This window comes from Protopterus annectens, chromosome 4.part1 (genome assembly GCF_019279795.1).
Source record: "Protopterus annectens isolate FY-2018-M chromosome 4.part1, PAN1.0, whole genome shotgun sequence".
Taxonomy (NCBI): Eukaryota; Metazoa; Chordata; order Ceratodontiformes; family Protopteridae; genus Protopterus; species Protopterus annectens.
The window spans coordinates 318379846-318391918 of NC_056734.1; positions in this window are offsets into that span (position 1 = coordinate 318379846).

Genomic DNA, 12073 nt, shown 5'->3' on the forward strand with positions numbered 1-12073 from the left:
TGTGTGTGTATATATATATATATATATATGTATATCTGTATGAATATATATGTGTATATAAATTAATATAGATATATGTATATATACGTTTTTATCTATATATACATCTGTGTGTCCGTTAACCTATACATTTCCCGGACATGGACACTTACACATACTTATTGGGTTTTATCTCTGCTTCAACAGCATACTATTGCCTTAGTCATTATGACACCGACACTTCACTCCGGTGAACTTGTGATCAGTATATTGCACGTTATACAGCGGACAGGTGTCGCATGTTTTTCATGTCTGGGGTGCCGCTGCTAACTGGGATGTGATACAGTGTCATTCGACCTATTACTCATATGTGCAGCCTATTATTCCTGCTACTGTGTTTGTTTCTGTGCACATTCATATTATTACTGTTGATAGGATGAGTGTTTGTGTTACTGTGACTGTACGTCAACATATTGATGTCTTCATGTAGTTGTGTCTTTCTGTTTTTCCCGGCTTGGGGTTGTCACAGCAGAACTCCGTTCCGCTCAAGGGTGGCGTATAGTTTTATGTGCCGGGCTGCCAGCCCTGACGCACAATGTCCGACAATGATACGCTCATTCAAGCATTTCTCCATGCAAACGATGCTCTATCTGGGAATCACACATCTGTACTAGCTGTCCTCCACGGGCCCCTCCATTGCACCCGGTGCAACATATCTTAGCACTCCTGTGTCCATAATCGCATATCCATAGCTTCTCCTGCACACCTGTGTTGAGTTTCCACGCATAATAGCCATTATACACCTGATATCACAGCCATGACATACCTTTGCACATTGCCCTCTCATGAGCGTTGGGGCCCTACACACATTTTGTACCACCTCGTGTATTCACAGGCTCACCATCCATTCATATTTGCACATACGTGCCTTTCCTGGTGTTATGGATTACTAACGATTTGCGGGTTAAAAGTGTAGGTGGTCGCAACATGTACTACATTCCGTCTGTTTACAATGTTGACGTAGCACTTCAGCGATGTTATGGCTACTGGTATAACCCTGCCTCTGGTGTGAAGAGCTGTGCTCTACTCACACTTGTGCAGCTTTATCTGACATACGCTGTGAGCACTTTATAATTCCTTACTTGCTCTGGATTCCCTTCACAACCCTTGTGTTTGCTTTCATCTTTCGGTGTTCCTTACATATCTACATATATATATATATATATATATATATATATATATATACATGTATGTATATGTATATATATATATATATATATATATATATATATATATATATATATATATATATATATATATATATATATATATATATATATATATATATGTATATATACATATATATGTATATATATATATATATATATATATATATATATATATATATATATATATATATGTATGTATATATAGATATATATGTAGATATATAATTGCATATTTCTGTTATGTCTGTGGATATTTATCTATACACACATCTATCTATCTATCTATATATATAAAAGTTACAGCTGTACAAGACAACATACATTTGCTATGCTAATAGCTGCGTACACCTGTGCAGGTGCACTTGCATCTACTTATTCTGAGTTACATATGTTTACAGGCACTTCTTTGGGATTATTCCTTATGAAAGTACCACTTTGATTGATGGAATCCGGTTAATGGATCCAAGTGAACGCGGTCACCTTTACATGTATAAATATTGGCTTTACAGCACAGAGGCATTCATTACACAATTAATATGTGCTATAGTCGTACTTGAACCGGGAATGCCTTTATGTTAGGCGGATACTGTAACCACTACACTATTGTTGTTCTGGCTCATTTATATGTATACCCATGGTTCATAGCTACTCTGACATATGCCTCACTGCTTCCCTTACACAGCAGGAATCCATTCTCCTGCTGGGGAAACCACAGTACTACACTTTGGACATTCCCTGTTTCCTACTGCTGTGGACCCGTGCTGCATGTCTACTCACTCCAAGGATATTTAGAACTCCTACGCTTATAGTCCTCACACATACGGTGGTTGATTGTCAGGGTGTTCATGTGCTGGTCCGGGTTTAGGCTCGGCTGACTGGTGACTAGAACTGCTCTAGCGCTGTTCAAATATCAGGCATAGCACATGGACAGAGTTAGTCCAGATTTTAACATTCTACCTGTGTTTACAGACGCAGGTGTTTGGGCACCTCTGACCATATTATTAGGTCGGCGCTACATAATTTAGGGCGGGGAGTGGTTCCACTACATAATGCAGGTTGGGTGGGGTTTCCACGTGTTTCCCTTCCCATTTGACTATTTCATTCATTTATAGATGCAATGAATATTATTCTGGACATCAGTTATAAATTCACTACAGGTATGCAATAGTCCTGTCAACAGATGTGACAGTTGGTTGGTGTACTTATGTGTACGGACCTCTGTGATACTCGGGGACTCATTTCTACAGTGACAGGGACAAGGCTATGACAACTCAGGGACAATCACTGACACTTCTACCATATTAGTACTATTAACTTGGAACGTGTTGACAGATTCGTAATACTACTAATTTTCTGCAGTTAAATGCATCTATTACTCTTAATTGTTGTAAGTAGTCATTCTCATTCAACACCTTTCCTCCAAAGGTCACTGGCTTTGTGAGTGGTTAAGAGGCTGGCCAGTTATTGTGCAAATGCTCTGACCATTGGTAGCGTTGACATTGTCATATGTACAGGTTGGGATGTATTCTGGGGACTAGGGTTGCCACCTTTTCAAATGGCCAAGATGGGACATTTTCGGAACACAGATGAGATTTTACAGGCTGACATACCCACAATCAGTACAAAGGATAGAACTTTACTTATTTGCCTTAATAAAAGCCTATTGTTGTAGTGGTTTAGTTGCTTATTCTGTTTCTTGTAACATTTAGGTATTTTAGATACAGAAATAATTATTTTATGCAACTATTACATAACATATGGGAAATAATTATGTCCTACAATCTCAGGACATTTTCTATTTTTAATATTTTTTGTCAGGACAAAACTGTCCAAAGAGAGACTGTCCCTCGTAAAGTGGGACAGATGGTAACCCTATTGGGGACACCAGATTGTTTGGGCCAAAACATAGCCACGGTCAGTGCAGGTTTAGAACATTCATTTGTTTCCTAGCTGTGAACCTATACCTTTAGCACTTTTGTTGTTTGCCTGTTTCTTGTATGAATTACGTTCATTCTATCTTTATTCTATCCTGACGTGACCGCTTTAGGCCACTGTTACATGCAGTATGGTACATAGTTATTTCCTACAATCACAGGACATTTGACATTGCATCATTGTTGGTCAGGTCACACCTACACACACATTAATTGTCCCTCACACAGTGGATCAGGGGGTATCCTGTTTACGTCAGTGCCTTCATCACCCTTATACCATGTGCCACTATGCGAATGTGTGCAATATATTCTCTCGCTTATTCGTGTTGGGACACGTGCATCACGGGCAGGTGTTTGATCCTGGGTAGTAGGTTCTGCATGGCCATCTAGGGCTGGACAGTCTTGTGCACCACTACTGCACTTTCCAACTTGTGTCCAGATGTCTACAGGACTGGACATCATGTCTTCATACCCATTCTAATGTTTACACAGGTTACTTATCCCACGAGGGATATCCCAAAAATTTAACAAGACCAATAACAAGACCGATACCGAACATTCTTCAGGCATTACGAAAATGTGCTGTGGGTTTTACATGCAAGGGATACATAGTTTGCAATCCTGAAATGGCCTAGGGTGACACTACCTACTACATATGCGTAGTGGTCACTATATGTAGATGTGGCTGCACCAAACTAGTAGGCCAAGTATGGCTGGATTTGGTGGACGTTCAGGTATGGGGGCGGGTTGTGTGCTGTGGTGGAGATGCTGGGTAGTCTATTATGCAATAAAGCAAAAGCACTAAAACAAAAGTTCGTAGAAATCCAAAGCGACAATGGTTGAGTTAAAAGACCTTTATAGAAATAACAAAGCTTTCAGGTTAAAAAACCCTTTCTCAATGCATTACAACAGGTACATTAAAAACGCCCATATATATACAATGAAAAACAATCATGTGACCTGCAGCCATCATCACATGATCATTAAAATCATTCAACATTTTACTAATACTCATAAAACAATATTTATCTATAAATTATACATACAATAGTTAAAAAATTCTAATATATTAATACATAAGTAATTAGCATTAAAATTATTTTAATCTAGTTTGCTGTATTTTATTTAGAATGGGTTTCAAGGATACTGAAGCATTTAAACCAGGGGGTGTGTCTGCTGAGAGCCTAACTATCCATTCATACTCCCTTAGATCTAATGAATTAGATAAGTCGCCTCCCTGGATGATGTTATGACATGATCTATAACTTGAAACTTAAAACTGTGTCTACTATCCCTAGATGCAATATGTTTAAATAATGCATTGTTCTCATTAGAATGTCTGATATTGGACTTATGTTCAGTTATGTTCTTTGAGTTTTCTCGTGGTTTTTCCCACATAAAAACATGGGCAAGCTTGACATGTTGCTATATATACCACATTATTAGTTATACAAGTAGCATAACCATGATATTTATATTCTCTGCCAGAGATAGGATGCTTAAATATATTCGAGTAAAAAGAAGAATCACTACCTTTTAGTATGTCATTACAACTGCTGCAATTACAGCAGGCATATGTGCCTGTCTTTGTCATTGTATTCAGACCAGGTTTTAAGTTGTTAAAATCTTTATAACAAAGTATGCTTTTCAAGGTTTGCATATTTCTATAACTAAAATAAGGTCTGTCACCAATTATTAATTTTATATCATCTTGTGCCAATAGTACCTTCCAATATTTGGATATTACTTTATTAATATTATATGACATAGAATTGAATGATGTTATAAATCTCAATTTATTTGTATTTAGTAGTCACTTCCATGGTATCTGTTGTTATGGGTATCCTATTGAAAATAGGTTTATATATTTCCTCCCTTTGGGTAGTCACATGTTCTTTAATACTTGCTAATAAATTTATAGGATATCCACTATCCTTAAACTCTTCATATATATCATACATTTGTTGTCCAAATATATCATGTTCTGAATTTAGCCTACTGACTCTAGCCATTTGGGCCTTTACAATGCCCCTGAAGACATGGGGTGCATGCATGCTACTTGCATGTAGGTATCTACCGATGCTACATCTTTCTTAAATATAGATGTATTAATTTCATTATTTTGTTTCTTAATCGCTACATCTAGGAAGTTTATACATGTATCTGATACTTCTATCTTAAACTTTAGAAAATTGGTGGTGTTATTTAGGATAGAAACATAACTAGATAGTTCGGGTAAGCTTCCTTTCCAGAGGAGGAAACAATCGTCCACAAACCTCTGATAAAACACCACATTGTCATTCAGAAACCGTTCCCCATCTCCTATGTTTTCCTTCTCCCATTGGTAGAGAACGAGGTTGGCATACGTATTTGCCACAGGCGTACCCATTGCTACGCCAGTTTGTTGTAAGTATATATTTGTATCAAACAAAAATATGTTATTTTTTAACACTACATCTATTAGCATACAAACATTTTCTATATGTCTAGTTGTAAAATTAGAACATTGTATCAAGAAATCTCTAATAGAATCTATCCCAAACTCATTTGGGATGACTGTAAATAATGAGGTAATATCCATGACAACCATATGTATATCATTAATGTTGGAATCTATACTCTTAAGATCAGCATAACATTTTCTTAATTTTTCCAAAAAATCTACTGTGTCCTTCAATACTGTCTTACAATTAATCAGTAATGGTTGTAGTTGTTTCTGTAAATATAAGGATATCGGCTCTGTGATCCAGCCTTTGCCGGATACGATCGGCCTCATGGGTGGCTTGTCTACAGATTTATGCACCTTGGGAACCCCATATAATTGTGGAATTACGGGGCAAGGAACTGTAAAAAAATGGAATAGTTCTAGTGTTATATCTCCTGATAATTGAAGCTCATAGATGCACATATTTACATAACTTATACATTTTTTGACATCTAAAGCTGTTATCTGTTTAAATGTAGTTTCATCTCCTAACAATAACATTACTGACTGCTTATACATACATTCATCCATGATGACTATAGCACCACCTTTATCAGCTGCCTTAATAATGATATTTGCATTATCCTTAAGCTCATTCAGTGCTAAATGTTCAGCATAAGTAGTGTTAAAAGATTTATTATATCTCTTATTAGCATAAAGCTTTCTAATATCCAGCTCACATAAGTTATGAAATGCCGTTAAAACAGGTGGATAACTTGGTGTAAATATGCTACGTCTCTTACATATACTAGCATCATAATTATCAGTTTTAAAAATTAACTTGAGCGCTATAGATCTAATAAAGAGTTTTAAATCAGTTAGTATATTCACCATATCATCCGCTCGTGTGGGTATAAAACCCAGTCCCTTATTTAATAAAGTAACATGCTCCGTATTCAGCGTAAATGTTGATAGATTGATGATGCCTGCCATTATCTTCTGGCTACTTTGTGTTGTTTTTGCGGACTGTCGGTTTTACGTTTCAAGTCCACATATAGGTTGTTGTTCCTCGTATTTGTTCTACCTCTTGATGTGGATCTATCTCCGGTTCTTTTTTCTCTCTCTTTTACACGCTCCGCATGGTGTAATTGGAACGGTTTAGTGAAATAGCTGGTCAAAGTTTTTTGCGATGCTGATACATTATGGTTTGCCTGATTGTCACTCGCTGTTACTGCGTGAATGTCTTCCACAGCTTTTTCTAAACTTGACGCCCCCTCGTCAACTGCTGATGACGTGTTCCGCTTCAAAGCAATATCCACCTCAATAGGGGGATAGTGTCCTTCAGTCACCGGTGAATTTAAAGGTGCAGTTACTAATTCTGGAAACATATCCAGAGAGTCTAGGGATATAGTTGCCGGTGTTCGTGTGGCTAGTTGCAATGGCTTGTCAATAGTTTTATTTAGTTGTACATTTCCGTTTAGTCTAGAGTTTACAGATGTCTCCTTCTTCGGCCAGGAGAAAATATTACCCATTTGGTAATCGGATATATCACGTAGCAATTTTCTTTTTTTCACGACCTCCAAACGGTCGTCAAGTGCACTCAGTCTATCCATCATGGAATTATATATTGATTGTACATTAGAAAAGCCTGGCATGGCTAGCAATTCATCTTCTTTCGAAATAATTTCTTCTTTCAATTCTTTTTCGATGTCTACAAAGAATTTATTCATTAGAAGCATATATTCTTTACTTAACTGTAGGTTTAAGGATTGCCATTGCTTAAGTAATTCCGGGTACGTATTCCCGTAGGAAGGCATTTTTGTGATTCTTAGCCCTCGAGGGGCTATGCCCTGTTCCATGTAGGCATCGAAGCTAAAGCGCTGCCATTGCAGACGCTTATAGGCACCCACTTTCCTCTCGAGTGTTTGTATGTGGCGTTCAAACTCCAACATGTTAATAGTAGTGCCACTTTCCTTTGTTGCTGGTGGTATGGCACTGACCGTTAATTTCAAAAGTGGATTAACCTCCTTTTCAAACAAAGTTTTTAGCCGATTCTGATGTTCCATGGTTGGCTGCAGCAGGCTGTAACAGGCTGTAACAGGACCCAACTTAGTGCAAGATGAAGATACAATAAAGCAAAAGCACTAAAACAAAAGTTCGTAGAAATCCAAAGCGACAATGGTTGAGTTAAAAGACCTTTATAGAAATAACAAAGCTTTCAGGTTAAAAAACCCTTTCTCAATGCATTACAACAGGTACATTAAAAACGCCCATATATATACAATGAAAAACAATCATGTGACCTGCAGCCATCATCACATGATCATTAAAATCATTCAACATTTTACTAATACTCATAAAACAATATTTATCTATAAATTATACATACAATAGTTAAAAAATTCTAATATATTAATACATAAGTAATTAGCATTAAAATTATTTTAATCTAGTTTGCTGTATTTTATTTAGAATGGGTTTCAAGGATACTGAAGCATTTAAACCAGGGGGTGTGTCTGCTGAGAGCCTAACTATCCATTCATACTCCCTTAGATCTAATGAATTAGATAAGTCGCCTCCCCTGGATGATGTTATGACATGATCTATAACTTGAAACTTAAAACTGTGTCTACTATCCCTAGATGCAATATGTTTAAATAATGCATTGTTCTCATTAGAATGTCTGATATTGGACTTATGTTCAGTTATGCGTTCTTTGAGTTTTCTCGTGGTTTTTCCCACATAAAAACATGGGCAAGCTTGACATGTTGCTATATATACCACATTATTAGTTATACAAGTAGCATAACCATGATATTTATATTCTCTGCCAGAGATAGGATGCTTAAATATATTCGAGTAAAAAGAAGAATCACTACCTTTTAGTATGTCATTACAACTGCTGCAATTACAGCAGGCATATGTGCCTGTCTTTGTCATTGTATTCAGACCAAGTTTTAAGTTGTTAAAATCTTTATAACAAAGTATGCTTTTCAAGGTTTGCATATTTCTATAACTAAAATAAGGTCTGTCACCAATTATTAATTTTATATCATCTTGTGCCAATAGTACCTTCCAATATTTGGATATTACTTTAGTAATATTATATGACATAGAATTGAATGATGTTATAAATCTCAATTTATTTGTATTTGGCGTAGTCACTTCCATGGTATCCGTTGTTATGGGTATCCTATTGAAAATAGGTTTATATATTTCCTCCCTTTGGGTAGTCACATGTTCTTTAATACTTGCTAATAAATTTATAGGATATCCACTATCCTTAAACTCTTCATATATATCATACATTTGTTGTCCAAATATATCATGTTCTGAATTTAGCCTACTGACTCTAGCCATTTGGGCCTTTACAATGCCCCTGAAGACATGGGGTGCATGCATGCTACTTGCATGTAGGTATCTACCCGATGCTACATCTTTCTTAAATATAGATGTATTAATTTCATTATTTTGTTTCTTAATCGCTACATCTAGGAAGTGTATACATGTATCTGATACTTCTATCTTAAACTTTAGAAAATTGGTGGTGTTATTTAGGATAGAAACATAACTAGATAGTTCGGGTAAGCTTCCTTTCCAGAGGAGGAAACAATCGTCCACAAACCTCTGATAAAACACCACATTGTCATTCAGAAACCGTTCCCCATCTCCTATGTTTTCCTTCTCCCATTGGTAGAGAACGAGGTTGGCATACGTATTTGCCACAGGCGTACCCATTGCTACGCCAGTTTGTTGTTAGTATATATTTGTATCAAACAAAAATATGTTATTTTTCAACACTACATCTATTAGCATACAAACATTTTCTATATGTCTAGTTGTAAAATTAGAACATTGTATCAAGAAATCTCTAATAGAATCTATCCCAAACTCATTTGGGATGACCGTAAATAATGAGGTAATATCCATGACAACCATATGTATATCATTAATGTTGGAATCTATACTCTTAAGATCAGCATAACATTTTCTTAATTTTTCCAAAAAATCTACTGTGTCCTTCAATACTGTCTTACAATTAATCAGTAATGGTTGTAGTTGTTTCTGTAAATATAAGGATATCGGCTCTGTGATCCAGCCTTTGCCGGATACGATCGGCCTCATGGGTGGCTTGTCTACAGATTTATGCACCTTGGGAACCCCATATAATTGTGGAATTACGGGGCAAGGAACTGTAAAAAAATGGAATAGTTCTAGTGTTATAGTCTATTATGCATCCAGGTGTGTTGCATTTGATATGGCCAGTTCCATCAGGACCAATCTGTGGGTATGTGCAAGTGACATGTCTGTACATTTGTATCACACATTTTAATATCCATATGTTTGTGGGATTGTGTTCTACAGTATGGCCTGTCTGGTTGTATTGCAGATGTGTATACATGTTTTTGTGTTTCTTTCTGCTTCACCCGCTGCTCTCTCATACACCTCCGGTTCACCTATTCTGCATACGACACAGTGTCACCTTTGAGGATTATAATATTACCCCCACACACACACACACACATATTCCTGACACTCCATCCATCACTGCTTTGGTTGATGGCCCATGACACGGTCAAGGTAACACATTGCATACCCTACATATGTCAGGTACCTTCTATATTATTGAATACAAAACTCATACGTTTAGCTTTAAGGTTCTGGAGTTACTGGTCTTTAACCATAGAGAAGGCGACAATACCAATCAGTTAGCCATTAAAGAACTTAAATGGATTTTTATCTTGAAAGCTCACATCTATCCTGGTATTAACCAGTTTGTATCTATTAAACCTATCCTTAATAGCAGAAAATTATAATATCATAAACTGTAACTTCATAGGTTATAGATTGAGATGTTTGTTGTAAGTTTTGGTTAAAGGTTGATTTTCCTCTTTTCTTGACCTAGCGGGTCAGTACTTATATATATTTTTTTCTCTGACCTAGCAGGTTAGCTCCCTTTTCAAGCATTTTTTTGGGATATTGGATATGTATTTTTTGGGGCATTGTATATACATTTATTTCATCGAAACAATGTATTTATTTATGTGTAATACATATATTTATAATGTGTATGAGACAGGACAAATATAGAATCACTAGGTTCCAGAAAACAGTTTTAAAAGTATCCTGTTAGTTTACACATTTGTCCTTATCACCTTCAAGGACTTTTTGAGATAATTATTATATGTTATCGGTTGTAATTTAAGCCCATTGTTATATTATTTATGATATTGATAATAGTAAGTGCAATTTTATATTGCGTTTAACTACGTCTCCAGTACCCAATTTTGGCCTGGGTTTGACCAGTTCTCTATCTTTTGTTTTGCCTCTTGGCAGGATACATACAAGCTGGTTATTCGTAACAATAACTTGAGGCATTAGTTGTAGCAATTCTACCACATAGTCCCTATGGTAGACAGGCAGTGTCCATTTCCATTGGACTTGCTGCCCTACATTAGCAGGATTCTATATGAAATATGGCATTTAGCGCTACTTTCGATCTCATACATTCTGCACTATTAAAACGAAACACTAATATAAGATATGCTATGCATGTAGGCAATTTGTTTTTCTTTTTTATGTTTTTCTTGGTATTTTGAATAGTATTGACATAAGACCTTTTCTAACTTCACTTTAATGTTTGTTTGGATGCTATCACAACTTTTATGGTTGTTATATATGGCAATAGACATAGCCATTAAACATTATATATCTTTATCAGTTGACCTTTGTTTCTATGATTGAAGTTTAGGGTATTAATTTATATATAAGTGTCTTTAAGTATATACATTCTTAGGTAAGTGTTGTAACAAACGTTGGGATGTGTCGATTGGCCCTTCACAACTGATTGACACACAACCTTGAATCCACGTCACCGGAGAATTTCTTTGACAAGTGTTACCTAGGTTTCCTAGAATGTTTGCTTGGTTAAAGCTGTCAGATCTACTTAATGTTTATTTAATATTTTTTTAAGCCTTAGGATAACATATCATTAGATTTTTAAGATGTCCAAAATCATTTTTTATTTTCGATCAGACTCATATTTGTTTGATATTTAAGTAATCCATTTTTTATACAGGATTAAGGGCAGTATGATCGAAGCAGTTCTAGTTTTATTTCCTTGCGCATAGGACTCCTACATATTAGTTTAAATTAGAATAGATATGATGTTTTTTGTAATGTATCCCTGATGTGTTGTTCATGTATTTATGTTCTTTACACTCTGAGACCTGTTTCAGACATTAACGACTCAGGCTTTATATCTGTGTTTTAAAATGGATTGGAAATGTTTTAATTTTGTTTCACTCTGTATTAGTGTGGTTTTTAAACACGTCTTCATGACAGTTTTTCAGCAAAAAAATTTTTTATGTTAATTTTGCATTATTGTGATATGGCTTAGTAAAGTATTTAACTTTAGTGGTATTTGCAGCCGTATTTAACGGCTTTGCATACACTGTTCCTTTAATATATGCAATGTGATTACAATTAACAAATTAGGCAGTGAC